The sequence below is a fragment of the Lissotriton vulgaris genome, chromosome 12 (assembly GCF_964263255.1).
Source record: "Lissotriton vulgaris chromosome 12, aLisVul1.2, whole genome shotgun sequence".
In the NCBI taxonomy this organism is placed as follows: domain Eukaryota; kingdom Metazoa; phylum Chordata; class Amphibia; order Caudata; family Salamandridae; genus Lissotriton; species Lissotriton vulgaris.
Window position 1 is genome coordinate 676,900,534 of NC_141700.1, and position 24,785 is coordinate 676,925,318.

Consider the following 24,785-nt stretch of genomic DNA (forward strand, 5'->3'; position numbering starts at 1 on the left):
GAGGGCGAGGCCGAGGTCCACGGAGCCATATTTCCGGTGCGGAGAGCCCCGCCCCCAAGAGACAGAGCGCTGTGTGTACAGGGTTAGAAGAACAGAAGCCAGTGTCACAGAGCGAGGGCGGGGATGTTTATTTGTCTGAGTGACGTATGCGACCCTCTGGGAAAGGAACTCGTCCCAGGGTCGCCAACAATAAGGAGTCAAGTGGAGGGGGTGCGGTGTGTTTGTGCCCGGAGGGGGGTTAAAGGTCAGAGTGTGCAAAGAAAAGATTTTGTGCAATGAGTATTTTGCTTAAGTCGTTCCCCGATGTACAGTCCAACCCGCCGCATCTGAAATGCAGCTGTTTTCTACAGATGACCGTGGGTGCTGCTGCACTTTATGTTTTTGAAGAATGTGGTGCTGCACTTTTTATGTTTTCGAAGAATGTAGCAGAGTTTTTTTCTGGGAGCTCCCTTTTTCCCCTATGATGTTTGGGGAAAGACTGTCCTGAAATGCCTTTGTAAACGAGGTAATATAAGAGAAAGTGGCTTGGTCCTATCACGATCTCACTTTGGGACAGGCCTTTACCAGACACTCTGCAGATTATAGTCGGTCAGTGTTTTGTGAGCGTTTTGTTCACGGATTAAATCATTGTTTCGTGAAAGCGTTTGTAGCATTTTATAAAGGTGCATTACTCAGCTATGTCTCTCTCCAGGCAATGTAATTATCTTCTCGAACTTTGTTTATGCTGCTCGCACAAACACTATGCTATAACTCAAGATACGTTTTGTATGTAGCATTTGACCTTTCCATACTCAAGGAAGAAAGAGCTGTTTTTTGAGTTCTAAAACTACGATACTTGTCGTTTTCAGGTTTATAAAAAAAAGACTTGTTTCGTATTTCTTGGTAGAGATCCGACTTATGATGTGCTGAAAAGTAAGCAGTTACAGTAGCAGCAGGTGCCGGGGCAAAGTAGTGGGGTGGGGGGATGGGGGGGGGGGGAATGCTACTCCGCTATAAGTTTAATGCCACTAATATGTTGCAGTATAATCCTGCAGAAGGTTCAGGCAGGAGTGTCCCATTTAGGCACAAGAGCAACAGATCCACGTCGGATTTGTAGGAAACCCATAGGTTCAATCAATCAGGGTTTTTATAGAACACGGCTAATCTGTTGCGGTCTCATGGTGCTGGGGGAGGTCTGCAGTTCAGTCGAAGAGCCAGGTCTTGAGGTCCTTCTTCAACTGAGGCAGTGAAGGTCATTGCCTGAGATGTAGAGGGTTCCAGGTCTTTGCAGCAAGGTCTGGTGCTGTGGATTGCTTTGTAGGCGTGCATGAGGAACTTGAAGATGATTCTTATATTGATCAGGAGGCAGTGAAGGTCTCTTAGGTGAACGGAGATGTGGCTGCTTTGGGAGATGTGGCTGCTTCGGGAGATGTCCAGGATACGTCTGGTGGAGGCTTTCTGGATGCTCTGCAATTTCTTTTGGAGTTTTAAGGTGGTGCCGGCATAGATTGGTTTGCCATCGTCGAGCTGGCTTCTGACGGGCTCCTGGGTGACCGTTCACCTGGACCCGGTGGGGATCCACTTGAGAAGCTTCTGAAGCAGGCAGAGCATATGAAAGCAGGAGAATAAGACAGCATTGATTTGGTGGGTCATTGAGAGCAAGGGGTCGAGGATGATGCTGAGGTTGCGTGCATGGTGCAATGTAGGCCACCAGGAGTCGTCCCAGGTGGATGGAGTGGTGCCCAGGATGAGGACTTCGGTTTTGCCAGAGTTGGGTTTGAGGCAGCCGTCCCTTATCCTGTGGGAAAAGTTGCTCTTAGCGTCTGTAGGTTCGTCGGTGAGGGAGAGAATCAGCTGGGTGTCAACCACATAGGAGACTGTTGAGTCCATGGTTTCTGACGATGGCAGCAAGCGGGCCATCTAGATGTTGAAGAAAGTGATGCTCAGTGAGGAGCCCTGATGAACTCTGGAGCTGATCTCTATAGGTTCTGAGGAGAACGGTGGGAGCGTGACTCACTGGGTTCGGCCGGTGAGGAAGGCGAGGATCCAATCTAGTGCTTTGCCGCGGATGCCCGCGTTGTTTAGATTAAGTAACTTTGTTCCCTTCATATTCACTGCGTTTAAATTGGTCAATTGAGCACACATTAGACTGTGCTGGAGTGCTGGAAACGCAAGGGTATCTCTATTGTTATTTCCTTTTCTGATTCTCAGTTTGACATGACATATTTATGCCAAGGCTCCCAGTTTAAGTAACCTCTGACCCTGCTTAGGGCCGGGTCGCTCCCCTGCCGCCGAACAGCACCACCTGTGCGCGCTCACCCCACTGCTGCTGCTCCAAGTACAGGTTCGATCCTCCTGTGCCCAGGACTGTGGTTGTTGTGATAGCTATTTTTGCCTCCTGCCTGTTTTTCCTATTGTACTCTTACTACCTTCTGCCTGATTTTTTTTCCTGCCGTTGTAGCCCCCTGCGCCCCCCCACACCCCATCCTTCGCTTCTGTGATCTGTGTTTTCCTGCCGCTGTTCCGCGCGGCCACGCCCCCTCGCCGCCCCGCTCTTGCCTTCCAGCTGTTCCTCCCACCCTCCACGCCTTAAATGGCCGCCACTGCCTGGACACGCAGCGGACGCACCGATTGCGTGTCAAAGGCAAGCCTGTCCGCTCCTGGACCGTGCCCAGTGCCAGAACCCCTAGACCCTGCGTCCTCCACGCCGCCGGACTGCGCTACGACGCCAACACCCTCCACACTCTCAACACCGGCCGAGACCACCGCTGCTTCCAGGCCTCCCCGAAACGCACCCACGGGCCCTTCTCCTGCCACTCCTGCAGCTTCACCTGCGACAGAACCACCAAACCCGCAAGGACTGGGCCCAACCACCTCCGCTGCATACTCCTCAACACCCACTCCGCACGCAAACACGCTGTTGAGCTCTGGGACCTGCTCATCCCAGACGTTGCCTTCCTGACAGAGACCTGGTGGAACGACTAATCGTCACCAGACATCGCCATAGCCATCCCAGACGGCTACAAGATCGCCCACAGAGACCGCACCAACAGGATGGGAGGAGGAATAGCCATCGTCCACAAGTCCACCCTCCAGGTCTACACCCTCGCAGACGACACCCTCAACTCTGCAGAACACCTCCACTTCCGGATTCACACCGACCCCAACACCACCCTCAGAGGAACATTCATCTACAGACCCCCCGGACCCCAGATCCTCTTCAGCGACTCCGTCGCCTACCTTGCCAGCAACCACTCACTCGTCTCCATGGACTACATCCTCCTCGGGGACCTAAACTTCCACCTCGAGAACAACAACAATGCCAACTCCACCGCCCTAATCGCCAACCTCGGCCTCCGACAACTCATCACTGAACGCACCCATGCCGCCGGCCACACGCTCAACCCAGTCTTCTCCACAAACTCCCACATCGCCTTCAACCACACCACCGAACTCCACTGGACTGACCACCGATGCATCCACTTCACCTTCAAGAAACCAGCCACGCACCACCACACCCAGCATCTGCCTCGCCGCTGCTGGAGAAAAATCACTGAGGACCAGTTAACCTCCACCCTCACCCAGAACCCATCCACCGACACAGACGCCGCCGCCCGAAACTTCAGATAGTGGATCGACAACTGCGCCAACACATTCGCCCCGTTCAAGAAAACCTCCATCAACCACCCCAGCAAGAAAGCCGCCTGGTTCGCCGAAGAACGCCAGATCTCCAAACGAACATGCCGGAAGCTAGAGAAGAAATGGCTTCATGACCACGCACCAGACAGCCACGCAGCCCACAAGGTCGTCATTCGCAGACATCACCACCTCATCAGAACAGCCAAGAGATCGTCCTTCAAAACCAGACTGGACAACAACGCACACGACAGCAAAGAACTTCTTAACATAGTGAAGGAACTCTCCAACACCAACAACATCCCGCCCTAGCAAGACCTGTGCGACTCACTTGCCACCTTCTTCCATCGCAAAATCACCAACATCCATGACGGCTTCAACTTCTCATCAGCCCCGACCACTACAACCCACACCCCGGACACCACTTGCACCAACCAGCTGAACTCCTGGTCCCACATCAATGACGAAGAGACACGCAAGGTCATAAACTCCATCCACTCAGGATCTCCATCAGACCCCTGCCCACACCACGTTTTCAACAAAGCGGACGCAACCATCGCACCGCAATTGCGGAAGATCATCAACATCTCCTTCGACACAGCAACATTCCCGGAATGCTGGAAGCACGCCGAAATCAACGCCCTCCTCAAGAATCCCAAGGCAGACCCGAAAGACCTCAAGAACTTCCGGACCATCTCCCTGCTCCCCTTCCCGGTGAAGGTCATTGAGAAAATCGCCAACATGCAGCTGACCCGCCACCTCGAGGACAACACCATCCTAGACCCATCCCAGTCTGGATTCAGACGGAACCACAGCACCGAGACTGCCTTCATCGCCGCCACAGATGACATCAGGCGCCAGCACGTCAACACTTCAGCCCTCATCCTCCTGGACCGGTCAGCCACCTTCGACGCGGTCTGCCATCGCACACTAAGAACACTCCTTCAAGAAGCCGGTACCCAGAAGAAGGCCCTGGACTGGACCACGTCCTTCCTCTTTGAAGCCACCAACATTATCTACGGCGTACGGCAGGGCTCATCCCTCAGCCCGACCCTGTTCAACGTCTACATGGGCCCATCGCACAAGTGGCCTGCCAACACGACATGAACATCATCTCCTACGCCGATGACACCTAGCTCCTCCTCTCCCTCACCAAGGACCCGCACACCGCCAGAACCAACCTCCACGAAGGGATGAAGGCCGTCGCCAAGTGGATGAGGAGCAGCCGCCTACAACTGAACTCGGACAAGACGGAGGTCCTCATCCTAGGCCCCACTCCCTCTGCGTGGGATGATTCCTGGTGGCCGACCACACTGGGAGCAGCTCCAACACCCACGGACCACGCACGCCACCTAGGGTTCATCCTCAACTCCTCGAATACCCTTTGTCTGTGCAGTATGAAGATGCAATATGTTGTGATATGTTGTATATGGCCTACCTTCAAAAGATCTATAGCTGCCACAAGTCAAGAAAGTGTAAGCAAGTAATTTCTGTTTTTTGCATATTGGTATTTGCAAAGTGTCAGATTATATAAAAGGCATCATCAAAGCCATTATGTCTGACAGTGGTAAACATGCAATTGTTATTTTTAAAAATTGTAAGCATATGCAAAAGAAGAAAAGAAAAAAAGTAACGCGACACCTACATGTGACAGTCCTGTCATTACAGTTACCATGTTAAATGTAAAGAAAAGTAAGTATTGCTCATAGTTTTAATATAACAGTAGGGGTGCTTCCTGAAAGGCAAGTGTGCTTCGAACAGCTGTGGAATTCTATTTTAGTTTTAATGCACACCACAGGAAAAGTTTCTTATATCGTTTTTGAACCACTGTGATCTAGAGTCATCAATAAGACACATAAAGATGACTAAATCAAGAAAAAGGATGAATAATTGAAATAAAAAAGCAATGGCATAGTAAAGCTTTTCTTTGTAGGCAGATGCACGCGTACAATGACTTAAAGTGGGCTGACCCGATGCCCAAGGCGTAAGTGCTGGTGGGTTGGAAGCTGAATGTGCTAGACAGTTGCATTCACCGGTGGATTGAGCTGACTGACCCAGAGCCCCTCTGTACACATAAATGTATACATTTTTTTATTCTGACTTTTTTTGCGCACGTGAAGCGGTGAAACTAAAGCAGGACTACAGCTGACCTGAGAAGAGTTGCTTAAGTTTTCGTCCTACCTCGAAAGGATACAGAAATCACAAGTAGCAGCTCTGAGGGAAAGTCCAGTACTATACCCAAAAGACCCTGTGCATAATATCTTGTAGAGCATATTGTCTCCTACAAGAAGCCTAATAGTAAAGAGATGGAGAATACATCAATCAGAAAGCACTACGCACGCATTAAGGTACAGTGGCATCTGCAGTCATGATCTTATAGGATACACAGGCTGGGCCTTAATTGTGCTCTCCATTGTTTACTGCATTTAATCAGCTGAAGTAGATCGCATTGATATGTTTATTCTCCACTTTAGCTGCTGCATCAGTCTTTCTCCCCACACACACACACACACCTTTTCTGGACGTTACTTTTGTAGCACCTCAGTATAGCCAAAATTGTATTTATATATCTTTTGTGAGTTTAAAACACACGTTTCCTTTTCCAAATGAGGCCTGGTAAAGAAGTGTACAAGCATTGCCCTGTACAAATAACACTATGGTGTCCCAAACATATGTGCTACAGGAATGATGTGAGCTGTTCAAGACTACAACTATCATATACCCACCTTTTGTGTCAAAGGACCCAATACACAATAGATGGGAACCTGATAGGTAAAGTCCTGAACATGTCACACCATTTGTTTAGTGCATAGGGTTGCGATGCCTTGATGTTATATGATTGAGGGGGAAGGTGTATCTACAGACTATCATCTCTCTTCTCAGACCTCCCTTGGTGAAGTGTTTGTTCTTGAAACAACCAAGATCTGCATGGGCATATTTCAGTCACTCTGACCATAGATTCAGCAAGTACCAGTTATGTCCTACCGCGGCCTCCGGGAAAAGCTGCGATGGGAGCACAATGAAGGAACAATAGCAAAAACAAACAATCAAATGAACCATATGGTAGACTGTCAAATAATGGTGCCAATGAACAACAAGGGAACGATGACTGAGTGTATCAGAAGGATGCAAGAGAGACCACTGAATAATACTGGAGAGCCTCAAATGCAGTATGCCGGAGTGTCCTGTGAATGATGCCAGGCAGCCTGACATGAATGATGCCAGGCACCAAATGAACAATGCCCCACATTAATGATGGACGGGTATGAGGATAACATATGCAAAGTGAAGTGTTCTCCAACAAGACATGTTTATTTATACACATCTCTTAACACCTATGTAAAAAGCAAATTTAAAAAATTGAACAGGCCAGCCCATCGAAATTAAAGCGTTGCTTCTTTAAGACTCCCATTGGCCTGGGATTGGCTCTGGGACCTGTCAATCTTCTTGGCAGCCCGCCCTTACCCTCAGTCTGAAGGTCAGAGCTTGGTAGCTTTCCTACTTTGGTAGGGAACTCTCCTAGGCACCTGTTCTGAAACAACTCCATGCCAAGAGAGGGAAAGTAAAACATTTCCTGATGTAGCCAGTGCAGCAGTGTTCATAAGATAAAGTGACAGTGTCTCCAGCACTTGGCCGAGCCCAACTGTTTCATGTTAGTAAGTCTCTACCTTGCCTTTTCTTTGGTGCTTTAGGGTAACGCATTCTGTTTTCTCCTCCTACTTTATCCAGTGGTCCTTGTTCTCTTCTAAGCTCCCTACACCTTCTCTGTGTCTCCTTAGACTCTTTTCAGCAGGGACAAACTTCTGTTTCAAACACCATATGCGTACCTTCCACCTACTGTACGGAAGCACCAAAGACCTCAAGGCAATACCAGAAGCTGCAGGCGTAATACGTACCCTCCAGTAAGTGAACAATGGACATACTCTGACCATCGCCATGGTTCACCTATAACATGTTCCTTGTATGTCATAGAGAATGAAGTAGGAGAAAAGGGAAGAATAGGCAGAAAAATATACGCTTCCTGCTTCCAAAATGTGGACATTGGTGGCAGGACAGTTGATGCCAAAAAACAAAACGATGTGAGTGAACAACACAACCCCACGTAGCACAGCCCACAGAAACTGAGAAATGAGCGCACATGTGAAAAAAAGGGAAATGCATGTATCAGTGGCAAAACAGGGGCTAATGCACCCAATGCAGTTATCTTTGTGAAGCATGAAGATCACAGGGTTCAACACAAGTAAGATGCACAGTTGGGCAAGCCAGCAAATTTATAGAGAGCTGTGCCTCTGGTTTGTCTTGTCTCAAAGGGCCAAAATACAAGCCAAGTCATCACTAATTAGCATATAAATGATACAGCAAACATCATTTAAAAATAAAAAGACTTTTTCAGATTAGAAATAGGTTATTTCTTGAAATGTATTTCACAGAGTACATTATACTGCACTGACATCTGTTAAAAGTATTCATTTTAAACATGATCTTTTCCCCTTTCCTGATGCCCGAAAACCACCGCCATGAATAAAATGAGAGATGTCAGTTTGTTATGTAGACTATGTATGTGGTCAATATTGTTGTATATAAAATGACATTGTTGCCGGTGAGGCATACACAGGTGACATTTTCACCTAGCGCACACGATGATGACAGCAGATATAGCGTGCACGGCTACTCCATGGAATGTCCTGGCATGAACATCATTGGTCGGAATATGAACAACAGTTAGTCCTGCGCAAAAAGCCAGGTTTTAAGCTTTTTCCTGAACATTGCAACATTGCTCTCTGCGCACAACTCAAGAGGTAGCAGATTCCAAGCAACTGAGCCCAGAATCCTGAATTATATTTCTTCAAGGTGTTCTTTGACCATCTAAATAATGCACAGTGAAGTAAAGTGATTTGCATAGGATCAGTCAGTTTAGTCAAATGATGAAGTGGGGCTCTTAACCTACGTTTCCTGTTACATGTTGTTTAATTCAGCCACTGGATAATATCTACGGCTCCTCTTTTACAACCCAAGGACAATGCTATGTGTTCATTCATTTCAAGGCCTAAATTAGCAAAATATGTTGAATAAAGACTTGTATCTTTTAAATTATGTAAATTATATATGTATAAAATAGCAAATGCTTATCTTAAAATGAGTAAAAAGTTAAGTATAACGAGGGCCACTAGGATTTTGCGAATATGAGATTCTGCTGCCGCAGCATTTTCCACATAGTTACAAATTTGCTTAATTTGCCACATAGTGCTCAATATGGTGCATAGTCTACAGATTCTAACAAAAAAATTGTTTGAAGCTCAAATGGATCAAAAGTTACTAAAGTCGCAGCAATCTGTGTTGCTGGTCAGTGGAAGGCCCTATGCAAATGTCTACAGATCATCTTTAAGTTGTTTGATGCTGCATTTGGATGTTAACCCGGTGCTAATTAGTGGACGCCTCTGCTCAGAAACTACCAACGTGAAAAAAATGACAAAATTTTTAATACTATTACAAACTGTGCCACATTAGTTTACATGATGTGCCTTTATTTGAAGCATACTTTAGTCAACCCTGCCCCACGACTTAGTTTTCCTTTGCCACATAATTTCAGGGCCCTGAGTATAAGGAAAGACAGGAGACTGTGGTTAATACCACTACCTTCCCTGGACATACAGGAGAGGATCAGCACCTTAAAGGATGCAATTAAGTGGATTAGCAAAGCAAAGTGCACGGACTTCCTGCAGAGCTTTCTCTCCAATTACAGGTATTTGGTGAGAGACGTGTAATTGCAGCAGAGCTTGGCTGCAGGCACACAGAGCAGAAAAGCACCTTTTTATTAGACTTTGCGCGCGTGCCTGTCCAGCATCTTTTTGTTGGTTGTCTTTTAAACTGCATTAAACCGGATAAAGAGAAATGCCCGGGGCTCGGGTGTATCTGGCTCGCCCATCACCATGTTAGCCGGGGCCAGACGTTCAGCTCGAGCCGTGCTTGGCTTGTGCACTCACCTGTTGGAAGGCGGATCAGTGGGTTGGTGAAATATTACCAATCGGCCACTGGAGGGCAGCATGCTGCCTGCTTCTGCCCTCACGGAAGAACAAAACAGAAACTAATGAGCGGGGCTGCCGGCGGAGATGGATGGCTGGCGGTGCGCTCCACGCAGGAGTGCCCGAGCCACCCAGGTCCATTAGTAGTCAGGGCGCCCCGTGCCTGACTCCGGGAGTGTAAATTGCTCTCTGATGCCCTGAGCCTCCGCCCGGCTCATTACTAGCCAGGCTCAGCATCGGCGTCTAATTCATTCTCATTTTACAAATGCGGGCGCGTGACACTGCGCAGCCGCGCGGCGGCCCCGGGGGCGCTGCGATGGGCACCGTGCCCAAGTTAAGCTTCAGGGTTGGTGTCCAGGAGGGAGTTCGGGGACGTGACGGGCAGGTGTGAGCGCTGCAGTGAGAGGACAGATGTCACCATTCTCCCTCCAGCCATACCACTCCTCATTCTAGGTCATGACCTCTTCCCTGCTATTCGTCCCCCAACTGCTCCCCCCCATTGGTTCAACGCCAAGACAACGTGCACTCTATGAGGTTATCTCAGGACTCACACACAAACCCAATGCTGCTCAGCACACTTGGACTGCCGAACCTATATGTAGAATACTGCTTATTGTATGAATCTTGCTCATAAACTGTTGTGAAGCACTCTGATACCCTCAGGGCAGGCTACCGCTATATAAAACTCCGTAATGAATAAATGACCCTGATTGTTGCATGACAGTCACGAGAGCTACTACGACCCTTTATTTCAATTTTGTAATTATGTGATTTGTGTAACCCTAAATCACTCCACTTTTTCTTAATATGTAATCTTGAGGGAATTTGTAATTTGCTAATCTGTAACTCGCACGACGAGTAACTGCTGTACATATAAGTAGTGATACCTACTACAATGCTACTCTTTTATTCTTATGTAATTTACTTTTCTCTATTGTAAACTGCTCTGACACCTCTGGGTAAAGTACGCGCTATATGAAAATGCATATTTAAATAAATAAATATATACATAAATGTTGGGCAAGGGGAATCAAACAAAGCCTTGTACACCCCCACCTCATTTTGCCCTAAGGACTGACACACATCATTGCCAGGGGGGTGCAGTGTCTGACCTGCTTTAGTGGTGTGTGTCGGACACGTCTCGGACCTGCCATGTTACTATCAGTCGTTTCAGATCGGCCTGAACAGCACAGCGGCTGAGCTATTGTGACCTGTCTTCAACATAAACATAGGCTGGACTTTGGCTCCGCCCAGAGGAGCATTATTCGATCCAATCTAAATCTTGCCCCTCTCGTGATGTCCTCTTTGGTGTATCATTCCGCCTCCTGAGGAACATGAGCGATGCTACGCACGAAGGACTATTTTACATCTCAAAGTTACTCTAAAGCACTATTCAATAATTTATATCATTATGAAATGTATACAGCAATCAATCATTTTCTTTTTTTTCAAATTCGGCAGGCTTTTTTAATGTTTCAGTTAGGACTCCAAATGCCCAAATGGAAGCCAGATCGGTTTGCTTTGCCAATGATTTGGTTTAGGTGGCCGCTTCAGTGTCTGCCATCCCAGGCACTGCATTCACCACTAAACTTTTAACCCATGGATCATTTCGATCTAGTTTATTAGTCTCATGAGGTCAATGGACGGCAACAATAACTACACTCTTTCTTTTCCAGTCAAGCGCGTATGCTGTCCTTCTTCTGGTGCAACAGCAGCACAGCTCAACCAGGCCCAAGTACTGATGGCACATCCCACTCTTGAAGGTTTTTGGCAATAGTGCTGAGTTTTGATGGTCTCTTTTCAGTCGGGTGTTGTGACATCAGCCATCATGTAGATAGTGGTAAAGGTTTGTATCCAGGAGGCACATTAGAAGCATTCTTGAGACTTCATAGGACCCGGACCCCCCAGGGTCCCTGTACATAGCGCCCGAGGCCGGCGCTGTAAGGAAGAGAGGGCGAGGGCCTGGGTAATGTGCCCTAAATAGGCCCCCCCCCCCCTTACCGGCCCGACAGAAACTGACGTCGGTCTTGCCCTGGAAGGACTTCTCGCTGTTCGCGGCGACCACTCCCTCAGCCATGAGCCACTAGGGCATGGCCGGGATCCCGGGGACCCGTGTCCTCATGGCGCTCTGCCTTTATAGCATGTGCTTTCCAATAGCAGCAGGAGCCCCGCAGGCAAGGCCTGGCATGTGGGAGGTGGTGTGAAGGTTGGTACCTCCTGTTTTTTGCTGGCTCCAGAGTTAGCTTCTGGTCCCAATGCATTCAATGGGCCAATGTTAAGCAATGATTGTTTCAGCACCAAGGATAGTTCCATCCATGTACCTGCTGCTGACTATGTCTTATAGGGGTAGATGTTGAAAATAATCTTTATAAAGGAATCACTGCTTTGCAAACCAATTTTTTTCCAGTCCCTATTGTTTTCTTACTGCAGCAACATTATTGTTAGTGGAAATGGGGAAAAGTCTTTTTAGAATTACTTTACTTTTTTAGTCCCACCAGGGTCCCTAAACATGGACATCCTTACATTTAAAGGTTATTATGGTGTTAAAATGTCCCACACCTCAGATTTTGGCCATAAGAGAATGCATCAATGTCACAGTCAGTTTACTGACCTCACAGTCACTGGTGGTGGTGTTGAGGGAGTAGAACTCTTCATATCACAGTACCTGATGGACACTTTTAGGTCTGCTGGTGATGCTCGGTTTCCAGTTTTGATCATGCTTGTATGCTTATTCTCATACCTTGGAGGAACTGGCTTGGCAAGAAGGTTTGTGTATTCCAGCCAGATGCCTGAATTACAACTCCTTATACGATGTTGAGGTGCGTTCCCAAGCACGGGAGCTTCTAGTTGTTATGGAAAATTTAGACATCGCGATAGCCATCGGGAAATTTATGCAGGGTGTTTATAAGTTCCCGGTTTGGCAGGAGGCTCAAAAACAGCAATTAGCTTTATAATCCAAATGAATCCTCGTTTTAAACTGTATAAAGGTAGTTTTTAGGATAATTTGACTTTTTATTGATATGAATATGAAATTGTGATACGTTGATTTTATATGACAAAGTAGGAACTTTGGTTTATAGATCAAATGGTCTAAATAAACTTTATTTTTGACTTGACTTGAACTCCTTATCAGGGCATAGTTAAGCTCAGCTATGGTTAATATGCACATGCTTGGCCTGTCATGGCAAACTACCTCAACACCAGGAGTTCAGCCATTTAATAGGGATTACATTTGCACCTTTCAAACACTCTGGCGGGGGGGGGGGGGGGGAGTTACAAATGTCTTGTTAAAAGACTACTCTGAACGTCCATGCAGAGAGAGCAACAGGCCTTGATACAGGAAAAAGGCACTGTATCCCGCAAATGTGGTAGACTGCAGGGATGTAGCTACCATTGGTGTGGCAGGTGCAGTGCACCGGGCCCCCGAGCTTCTAGGGGCCAACTGAGCCCTGATAACTGCTGTATTTACTAACCCAACAATTGTGAAATGGGGTCATTTCTTTGCTTGCACCAGGGCCCATGGCATTATTGCTATGGCACTGACAGACAACTACAAACTAGACGGCCTGATAATTACCAGTTCAGGCAGTTTGCTCCCTTAAAGACAAAGAAGTCCCCGGCCCGCTTCCAAATGAGGGCTCTCTTCTGATGAACACAAGAGCTGAAGACCCTGATGGACAGAGATCACAGGAAACAAAACCAGCATACATTAAAAAATTAAAAGGAGGAGCAGTTGGGTCCTACAGCTTAGGACTTTTTTCCTTGCTGCCCTGGCAGGCACTGGATTGCAGGAGTAGGCGAGTGCCCATTCCTTATGATAATATTGTCTCTCCAGTAATCCTAAACTGTCTTATGGATGCGCCTTTGCACAGTGCATATTGCAAAATTGACCAACTCACCATCACCCCCCTTCTTTGGTCTTTTGTACCATTATCGACCTTCATTTACCTCATCCCAGTGCCTAGAAGATTTTGTTTCAAAGATACTTAATCAGTCCTTAAATCAAGCGTTTCCTCTGGCGTGATTGGATTCCTCTGCATCTGATGCTTATCCATACAAAGACAGCCCTTTTGTAATAAGAGCTGACACCACCCGCATTCCCAACCATTTCTGCCTTCCACCTGCCTACTCATTCCTTGTTTTTACCCCAGGATTGAATGCAGCATGAATGTCTGTTGTTAGGTCGTGGATACAAAGAAGGGGCAGATTAATTGGTGTCACTCTGCCCAACATGCTGCCCAAACCAGATACATAACAAAAGCATTGAGGCAGGTAGGATTTGTGCCTCAATGAAGAGGAGTAGAGGAAGCATGGACCAGTATCAAGGAGAGTTAGGAGGCATCCTCAGCAGGCATCTTCTGTGAACCCTTATGCTGTGGAACAGGCTCCCAGCAGACACGCTGCTCTCAGCGTCACTCATGTGTCAGAAGTTCACCTAGTCCTGTTTTCAGGTTCAACATTCATGGTGCTTTGGGTCGGCCTGCATCTGCAATTGGCTCATTTTGCTCTAGAGCTTTCAGCCATTGCTTTAAGATATTGTCAATCACATATTGGATCAACCACCGGAGAATTCTAATCTCACAGGCTTTCTATTGGCCCATTCTAGTCTGCTGTGTCCATACACTTCCAGGGGAAAGCATGAGGGTACCACTTTCTTCTCAAATCAGTCGGCAAGTAACCATGGCACTGAGGAGTGACTGCTGACAAAAGTACTTAAAATGGATGCAGCGGGATTTAAAGCAACACCCACTGTCAGCTGCTATTGGCTACAAATAAGCGCAGTCTTTGACGTTCGTACGGCACGCGCATGCCTCAACTGCATGCCGTACAAACCTCAGATTGGTGGCTTTGCCAATGCTTGCTTCCCTTTGCCGGAAATCTATTCAACCAGGTAGTAGAGGAAAGCTGCAAGTTACAGAATTCAAAGGAAAACAAGCCCTGGCAAAGCCAAATCAGTCTGGTATTGGCTACCAGCCTTTTAGCTTTGCAATACCAGTTTAGTTTTGTCATTGCCTTTGGGAAAAGAGTGTTGGGGGGGGGGGGGCTGCCAAACCACTGCCAATAAATGAATAAAAAACTGCCTCAATATGCACCCGTTGTGGTAGGAGTTTCTGCTGTGGAGGGAACTGCTTTATGTGTGGATGTGCTTCCTACGAAAGAGCAGAATTACATTTTTCATAGGAAGTTAGGCAATGGCTAAAGTGGGCTGCTCAATTGCCCCATGCTGTAGAGGGCGGAAGCAAAACGTGAATGACACAACAACAGATCGATGGATAAAAATGGCTGATTGAAAGCCTGTTTATGTGTGTGTGTAATATATGTAATTTTATTAAAATTAAAAGGCGTTTGTTAACTCCAGACCTGAAAAAAAAGCAGACTGGATGAGCTATCCCAACCAGCCAGAGATGACTTCCGACAGCATAATTAGCCCAACATCTGGAATTCTGACAAATAGATCAGATTGCGGATATCAAAGCAGCCGCAGTCTTCCATCAACTAAGGCAACACCCTAAACAGGGAGTAAGATTGGAGCTGTCTGAAAGACTAGACAAGGGAACTCCCCGGATATTGCTCCACCCAGAAGCTACAACACCCCAGACATCATAACACACTTTCAATGACTGATCCAACAAGCTTCGGGAAAGCAATAGTCCTCACCTTTTTGTACCTATTGGCAAGAAATAAGTAAAAAAGCACAATGTTGTGAAGCATGTGCGCGCTATGGCGGCTGATGAGACAGCACATGCGTGTGCATACGTAATCATGTGGCTTCCTCCTTCTTTCTTTTTTATTTTTACTACTCCAAACAGCGGAAACCAATTTTGGAATGGTAAATAGCACAAGCATTGGAAAAGCCAACACGGCTCATCTTTGAGACCTATTGGCTCTTCATATATCATTTGTTCTCACCATACAGAATCATCAAAAATGCTGACATAGTACAGCATAGACAAAAAAAAGAGTTAAAAAAAACACAATTACACAGCAGCGCCATTTTGTGTGTGACCACATGCGTCATGACATGGGTGTCATTGTTTTTAATTTACCGATCTGAGATGGATCGTTAAATTGACAAAAAAATAAAAATGAGGTAGCTTGAAAGTGCTTTGTTTATTGTGTGGAAAGGATGGACGCACTTTCAAGGGGTGGTCGAGGTGCACTCGGGTGCAAAGAACACTAAGAGAGTACATGGGCGTGAGAGAGAGCAACACAGTGCAAAGGGAGAAAAACACTTGGAGGAAACAGCAGGAAAACTCATACACACTCAGAGTGCTTAAGCAAACTAAAAAACTGATTCCTTAAAAGTGACCAGTAGAACGAACACAAGTAAGGAGGTAATGCTTGGAGGCGGGGGGGTACAAGATGGACACGCTAGACACTGAGAAGGAAGCTAGCTAATGAAACTGACAAAACCAACCAATGGAAACCAATGAGTGAGCTTTAAGCCCACAGTAACTTCTTGGGAAGCTGGCAATAGGCCTTTGCAAACAGACAGCTTGCACTCTCTGGTAGGCTCAACCTAAAAAGTATCAATTTAAACAGTATAAACATGCACAACAGTCCATTTGGGAAAAGGGGTAGGCTGGCAGAAAAAAGTAGTTGCAGGCCACAAAAAAATGTTTATGAAGACTTCCAGAGGAGCGTTGGTCGAGTGCTTAAAGAGGCGAGGTGGGTAAGCAATGGGGTAAGCAGCTAAAGAGGTCTCTAGAAAAGACCTAATAAAAAGCAATTACCCAAATTTGAGCAGTGGAAGCATACATGCCATCCAATAAAAAAGGATGGTAAAGAGGCTATGCTCCATGAAAGGGACAGACACAAAAGAGGAACGAAAGCCATTGGATAAGAATAAAGCATATTAGAGTGTCGATAAATTCACCCAATGTTAAGCAACGGGCTGCTTCTAAGCCCTCTGTAAGCTTTTGGTATGGTCCACAAGTAGTCTTATCACAATAGACAAAACTAAAAATGTTTATGTTTGCATGGATTGGCAAGTAAAAATGCGGTTTGTGCACCAACACTGCCTTGCTTTGTGTATTCAGGTCGCAATCCTGACAGTGAAGTCCTTCTGTACTGCGGGTAAACAGGAGCACACCCTTCCATTCTGTTTTATCCATCAGTCGGCTGCTTTCAATTGTCATCTTCTTGAGCGTAAACAATTCCTTGCATTGTCAGGCATCGCCCGCTTCTTGAACCCTTGCCTGGGTTTGCCCAGTTTGCAAGTGTACTTAAATTGGGCATACATCAATATCCACACCCTACTCACACTTACTCATGTAAATTAAACCTCTAATATTTTTGTAAGCTGGGAGTTTCTTACTGTGTGAGATTGATAGAGCCAGAGAAGGTGCATGTGGTTTTTAGAGCAAGCTCTTCTTTTGCGAACTACACTTAACCCCTCCCATGCTCATGACGGAGCCGCTCCGTCATGAGCATCGGCTGAGCTGTGCTCATGACGGAGCGGTTCCGTCATGGCCCTGCCGCCGCGCCTGCGCGGCGCTGATTTCGCGCCTGCGCAGCGCGTTCTATTGGGCGGGCGGGGCCATGACGGAACCGCTCCGTCATGAGCACAGCGCAACCGCGGCTCGTGACGGAGCGGCTCCGTCACGAGCATGCGAGCGCCGCTCGCCCCCCCCCCCCCCCAGCGCTGCAGCGGAATTGCCGCCGCAGCGAAGGGGTTCAATTTGAAGAGCTGTAATTAAGAAATAAAACAGTGATGAAAACAATCCACCCAAAAAATACAGATAACTACATTACATGGGAATGTGAAGATGTGTGACTGGAGCAATTGTAATTGGACAGTTCCCCCAACATGTTGTCACACTGTTCTCTACCTATTATCCAACTCAGTTTTTGCTCTCAAAGAAGATTATTAATCTGTTTGTCAGGTGTTTCCCCACCTGGTAGACTGGTTCTTGCATTTGAAACACTATCTGTGACAGATGGTAGTATTGTTACACGACACAGTAAAACGTTCAGAAACGTATTACCATCTAGACACCCTGGATCAGGAACGGAATCCCCATATCCATCAGGACCTCCCCTGCCCTTGAATTTAGGAAAAAGATGAAAACGCCCCTTTAAAAGCACTACATGGTGAAGCAGTAAGCAGTCCACCTGGTGTCTCAGGAGCCAGTATCCACCTAGAGTCGCTCTCTGGGTCTCGGACGTAGACCCTGTACCAAACTCCATTCTGACTACGTTTTGTAACTATGCAAATACTGCATACATTGCTATATGCAAAAGAAACAATAGATGGATGGAATGCTGGCTTGGCAGTTCGGGGTGGACTGTTCCCATGAGGCACAGGGTCAAGACTGATTTGCATATGGCCAGGTTTAAACTGGGGGGCATTGTGAGCAAAAGAATGATGGATTTACCCCAGATCTCTTGACTGGGGGTGAATGTTCTGATTTGTTCTGCATTCCGTCTATCAATTGTGTATCTTTTGCCTTCTCGGTTTAAGTGTGCCAGGTATACCCAGATGTGGGTCCCAGGCTTACTGTGCCACTGCATTCAAGCTTTCCTGGCTGAAGAGGGGTGAAACCACAAAACCGGTCCTAGGATGCTTGTTTCCGGTCCAGGTAAGACCTGGCTTGGCAGTTCGGGCTGGACTTTTCCCATGAGGCACAGGGTCAAGACTGATTTGCATATGGCTGGGTCTAAACTGGGGTGGCGTGGTGTGCAAAAGAATGATGGACTTAACCCAGATCTCCTGACTGGGGGTGAATGTTTTGATTTGTTCTACATTCCGTCCACCAATTGTGTGTCTTTTGTTTACATTGCTATATGGACCTAGGCATTCTTCGTATGGAGAATCTGTCCAACTTGCCCCTCAGAAAGTACAGATCTCTCAACCTCATGGATCTCTCTCAAAATGGCAGAGGCTGACCCAGACCCTAAATGTTTGCATAGTGAAAGAGCCTGCCTTTGCACAATGACTCCGGGTGCCCTGGCATGGTTAAGTAATAAAATAAAATGGAATAATGTAAGTATCTCTCACATTGGCGCAAACCCTCTCCCCTTCCATCCCCTGCGGAGTGACAAAGATTTCCCTACCTGGTAAGAGGGATGCCCTCATTCATGGCACTGTTCCCCCCTGGCATAGAGACAGAGGGTGCCATGCACCCTGGCGTAGAGACAGAGGGTGCTATATGCCCTGGCATATACTCAGAGGGTGCCATGCACCCTGGCGTAGAGACCGAGGGTGCTATATGCCCTGGCGTAGAGTCAGAGGGAGCCATGAACCCTGGCATAGAGACAGAGGGTGCAATACGCCTTTGCACAATGACTCTTGGTGACATGGCAATGTGGCAGACATGCCATAAGCCCTACTGCCCCTCACACTGGCACAGAGATAGATTGGCCTGGCACCGTGTCAACAATGCATAGCTCTGGGCTTGACTGCAGACACCTGAGAGCGTCATGTATGCTGCAGAAAAATGCCTCCTTCTTGCCAGCTGGCTGCACGTTGCATGGGCCTGCCAGGTGGCAGGATCTCTGCTGGCATCGGCGGAAGGCTGCTGTCCTACTGGAAGCCCCAGACAGAGGCCTCTGGGTTAGGCCGGGGTGGGCGAGGGGACACGGCAGAGCCTGCCACACTCGGGGAGGGAGGGTGGAAACACAGGAGCCAGCGTGAGGGGGAAGAGGGCCGGAGATGGAGTGAATCGGGCATGCGGTGCGAGGAGAGAGGAAGAGATTACAATGCGGAGGAGAGTGTGTCTTTGTGAGAGAACGAGAGACAACATTAGGAACGACAACTACAGAGACCATCATCATATTAATGTGAGGTAAATATAGGCAATTGCCAAGGTAAATGGGGAAGGGTGGGAAGGGAAGAGAGAATGAGTGAGAAAGCGAGACAAAGTGAACGAAAGAGCAAAGAAACGAAAAATGAAAGGAGGAAAAGAAAAACCGAAAGGAGGGAGAACCACAGAGGTGCCGAAAGAGATAAAGTGACAAAAGCTGGTAATTCAGAAAAATCAGAAAAAAAACACCCGAGGCGGCAGACAAAGTGCCTTTGAGTGTGCGCCAGCTGTGTAGACGGCACAAAGGCCCCGGCGCTGCCCAGCAGTCCTCGTTCACAAGGCTTTAATCCTACACTTGAGCGTGTTATCAGGCACCGGAGCCGGGAAGAAAGGAATGTGTCGCTGCTCGGGCTCCCACTGCACGCTGAGCAGCAAAGGGCCCGGCTCAGCTCTCGGCGAGGGATCCGACGCACAGATCTTGGCAGGGCCTATAGTTCTCTCCGTAGATATTCCATGGCTTCTGAGCCCCTTTCAAGCTTCTAGAGCCTTTCTTCAAGCCTCTCCAGGTCCTTTGGAGGCTCATCATGCCCAGGTCTCCGGGGAGACTGATCTATAATACCTCAGTCAGTTTCCCTGAGCATCGGGTGAACGCCTCCCCAATCCTGTCTGTACCACCTTGGACCTCCCTGAAGGTCCCAGTCTTATCCACTCTTCATTATCTTAACAGGCAATCTTGGTACTAGCCGTACCTTCTGGAGAAACCCGTGACTTCACTGGGCATCCTGCTAACCACCATGATACCGCTGAACTGAGCATGACAGACACAAACCTCCCAGAATCGCCACAGAACCGTAGCCCTCTCTGCTCCTTCTTGATGCCAACAGTGCCTTCCAGCCCTATTCTGACATTCATATATATTCAAAGGCCACGAATGCCCTCAGCAGTCTTTTTCTGGTCTTTCGGAGTATACCGAGCTCTGCTGAACAGGTAGAACGAACAACTGCCTCACTATCACAGCTGAACCATCTGACAACTTTCAATTGCCCCCCCCATGAAGGTATTCGGTTTGTAGTTTGTTCACCTAGTGGTCCCGGATTCATAGTGCCAGCTCTGCAGAAAAACAGGGCAGTGTTATACCCCGCCTAACCAAGAAGCACCCAAAGCACCCCTCTTTTTATCCACCAGCAAGCAACCTTTCTGGCAGATGTGAAGGGCTTTCATGTTTGTTGGCAATGGCACTGCAATTGGGGAGGTAGGGTACAGGCCCTTCCTGTATTTTGTATCTTTAGGGGTGGCTGTTGAGGAAGACAGCACTGATATGTGGTCGAACATAGAATCCTCCACGCTTGAGGTCCCCATGAGCTGGTGCGAGTACATGAAGTTCTGACCATCACTCTTCTGTGGCAATATTATGGGTAGATCACCGTAGTGCCACCCATTAGTGTCATTGGGGGAATAGTCCCTTCTTTCATACAATTAAGTACTTTTTTTTACCTGGTGCCCATATGTCATCTTTTCTGCATCCTTCATGTGACTCTTGGCTGTAATTGACATCCTAACGCAGACTAAACCAATTCGGGCAAGACCATTTTAGAGAAAAGTCAATGAACTGAGCTTTGTCCAGTATTAGTTGTCTAAAAAAAAAACTGAGTACCAATTGCAGTCATGGCTTGAAGCTGGACCGCTGTACAATCCCTAAATCTCATTATGGTCTCTGCATATTGAATGCACAGTATAGTGCAGTGAGATGCAATTAACCTTGAATGTATCCCATTGAACTCAGGACGTGCAACCGTATGTGGTCCATCTACCTCCAGCTGAGGTAAAGTTCTTCCTGAAGAAATGTCTACAGGCTGAAGAGGTCTAGAGTGACCGAAGCAACCTCAGTCCTAGAGAAACCACAGACCTGTTCATGACCGTGATTGACTATCTGCACTGCAGAGCCCATGGGTGGTGTCTAAAGGAAAAACAAGCACCTAGAAAAAACATTGCATCCACTTCTTTGGTGAAAAAAGTGTTCATTTCTCCACAGGAAAGCTCACCCACCTTTGCCTCAGCCTCTGTCTGTCTCAGTCCCTGTAGACCGACACCCACTGCTGGTACGTGAGTGTGTGGAGAAACATGGAGGGCTCTGTGCCCTCTGCTGGTGGCGACAGCAGACCCTGAAACGAGACTTCTTTCTGGAAGGTCGTTGTGTCCTTGCCCAAGAAACCTTTAAATGCTGACCAATTAATGACCCAGGAGGACCCACATGGAGAAGACACCTCTAGAGATGACCTTTTCCTGTGTCTTTGGGCTCAGGAAGTACCCTGGTTAAAACTTACTGTTACCAACTGGCCTACTGGGACCTGTAGAGTCAAAAACTCTGAAATATTTAGGCAATGTCAGGCTTGGTTGGAGTTATGGTTCATGAACATCCAATACTTGGCCTACTAGGGAAAAGTCATTCTTAAATATGGCCCCTAAAGTCCATCCTCGTCCCATAGCCCCAACTCTTACCCATGAGCCGTCGGGAGATCCCGGTGAACCCTTGAGTAATACGGACTCATATGAAAAAAGATTTCTCCACCCCTCTCCACCAAAAACGTCGTTTGCCAGTTGGGGATCTGACGGATGTTTTTACAACCACTCAGCAGTAGCAGCCAGACCAGCTGAGCTATACTGAAGCAGAGACAACTGAGGCGGTTGTGTTACAAGAACAGCAGCTCTTGATTCTGTGACACCGGTGGATGACTGTGGCCTGGAAATGTAAGCACATTATAAATCCCTAAAACCGAGCCTCTTCCACAAATGCTCAGAATACCAGCGCCTAGAACGCCCTTGAGCGCTGCTTCTAAAAGGCATAGCGCTTTCTAAGCTTTCGTGTTCTGAGCGTGGCGACCTGCAAACCCCGGCCCCTGCTCTCCAGATTCTCTGGCCGAGGGCAGTTTTGGGGGGAATGAAATGTGTATCTCGAATGACATTTGGACGTGAGTGCAGTTCAAACGTGCAGCCTGAAAGTGTAAATAGTGCACAATTAATGCCTACGTAGATTTAAAAGTGTAAAGTGCAGAGCTGTTCGTGAATTGTTTTTAAGATTGTAACCTGAAGAATGACAAATGTTTCAAGATGTATATTGACAAAAGTGGTGGTGCTGTTTCTTCTGCTCTTGTTAATAAACATGACCTCTGTTGACCCACAAGATGACCCAGTCTACCTGCTCTGTCATAACCTCGCTGTGATTTGGAGGGTGGAAACCAGACTGGGCGCCTCCTTCGCCTAAATCATTGTGATAACAATTGTGTTAAAATGTTTCTGAGGCCAAACTCTTATCCATCACCCATAGTAACCCTTGAATGCTTGACCCAGACTAAGACTGAGCGAAAAGAAAACTAGAAGGAGGCCTCGGCTAATCGTTGCTAGCAATGGTGTCCGGGCTCAAGGCAGGGCTGATGCCACATTAAGGCCACTGCAGTCACCTGCCTCCCAACAGCATCACAAGTGAGCTACAGATTGCTGCAAGCGGAAAGGGAGCACCGGATGGCAAAATATAATTTTGCCTGGAACTCTGAAAATCCTTGCACTGGTGCTGGTATTGGGTCAGCCAGGAGAAATGTCAGTCTCCACACCCATATTGAACAGAACGTTGCACCTGCTCCAGAACCGGAAGAAAATATTTCTGCCTCACACGTGACCTTCTGTTTCTGTGGCTCCCCAAACCACCCATGTCCACCCTTTTCCCACCCTTCATTCATTCCCAAAGCATAGCCCTCCTCTACTCTGAACCCCTGGCCTTCCTCTCTCCCCCAGTGCTTCGCCATCCCTCCCTGCGTCTCCCAGCCCACCCCGGCTCCAGCAGTAATAGCTTCGAGTTTTTATTCTCTTTTTAACATTACTGAGCCAGCGGCGCCCCATTAGCCACTCCATGTTCACCGACTCCACCATCGATCACCCGGCTCGGATCATTGATCCGGCAAATGACAACAAGCAAAATAATAAGAGCCTGTTTTAGAGGGTGGGAGGGCTGTGGGAGGGTATGTGGGAGCATCACCACCTAGCCCACTCCCTCGCACCACCCACCACCTGCCTTAAATCATTAAATTCAGGAAAGCCATCAAAACCTGGATCTACAATCAAACAGCTACTACCTGTAAAGCCCTGGTCTAATTCTGGAACATCTTCTGGGGTTGATACACCTTTCTCCCCTTCTTGATTCACACAATTTACATCCAGCGCCAAGATGCTCCTCGGAGCGATAGAGCGCTATATAAAACCCCCCAATCAAACCCCTTCCCCTAGTCACCTGAGCCCCTTTGCAGCAGAACATGCCTCCACATTACATCCCCCTCAGACGTCACCCCCTCATCCATACCTTATCACCCCCCCATCTTCGAGTTCCCGCCCCTGTACTCTCTCCATCACACTACCCCACCTTCCAGCACCAGACTCACCTCAACCAAGACCCATCCCTTTGTCAGCTACCCCCACCTCCGATTAACATATATGTATGATAACTAGGACCGCCTAACCCACCCCTGTCAGATTGAGACCACCCAGAAAAACACGACAGGATTATTTCCTCCATTGGAACACTGGAATGTCGGGAGCTCCATTGAGGCCTATGGAGCGGGAGGGGGACCATCATGGCCGCCACAGACCCCTGCGCCAACATTCCAATGCCTGCCTCTCTGATCCTCCCTGCTGGATTTAGAACATTCCGTCTTCTGTGATGGTAACCCCTTCACCCGGGCTATGCCGGAATTTACGTGCCTTTTTCCTGCGTGGTAAGCACCTAAAAAAAACAGGAGGGGCCTTTAAACAGCGGAGTTGACACCTGTCTATAATCCTATACAAAAGAATATTTGCCCACGAAATGAGAGGATAACAAAACTCTTGGAGGGATCTCAATGTGGAGTTGGGCTAGTCACAACACCCTAACAGCACCCCAAACACCTTTCCGTTATACCTCAAAGCCGGCAAGGATGGCTCAGTGAATTAACGCTTGCCGCTGACATCTGCAGTGATACCCATGATGCTGCACGTCCGAGTCCGAGCAGGGCAGACTTTTTCTTCAGGGTAGATTCTTCGGGTCAAGAATTGAGACCATTCAACTGGGGATTAGTAAATGTGTTATTTATAGTGCTTCGAAACAGAGGAAGTGTGTATAAAGCGCTGCTTAAAAGACAGCTGCGTCGCTCAACGAAACAGCAAATGTCCTGCAATCCACCAATCCCTCTGACCGTAACATGATGATACAGGAAATGGAAACAGCTGCCCCGATTGGTTAAAAGTCACCCCGAAGAGCAGGCAAGCCACGCACTTCCACCTTCCTCCTCTCTGCGGGCACAGAAGGGTGGCACGACGTGTGCTGTCATCCGAGAAACATTGTTCTGGGCAAAAAGAGGCGGGGGAGTGAAGGGAT

The 24,785-nt window shown here is 47.7% G+C and overlaps 1 protein-coding gene and 1 long non-coding RNA gene across 11 annotated transcripts in view; both read right to left on the reverse strand.

Moving 5' to 3' along the window:
* GSE1 (Gse1 coiled-coil protein) overlaps positions 1-24,785 on the reverse strand; it is a 1,074,384-nt gene that overhangs the window by 166,128 nt on the left and 883,471 nt on the right. The gene's annotated exons all lie outside the window — the stretch shown is intronic.
* LOC147677991 (uncharacterized) lies at positions 11,075-15,562 on the reverse strand. The gene is made up of 2 exons (XR_015302473.1): positions 12,762-15,562; positions 11,075-12,438 (listed from the first exon to the last, which is right to left on the reverse strand). It is a non-coding gene; the product is annotated as an uncharacterized LOC147677991 (long non-coding RNA).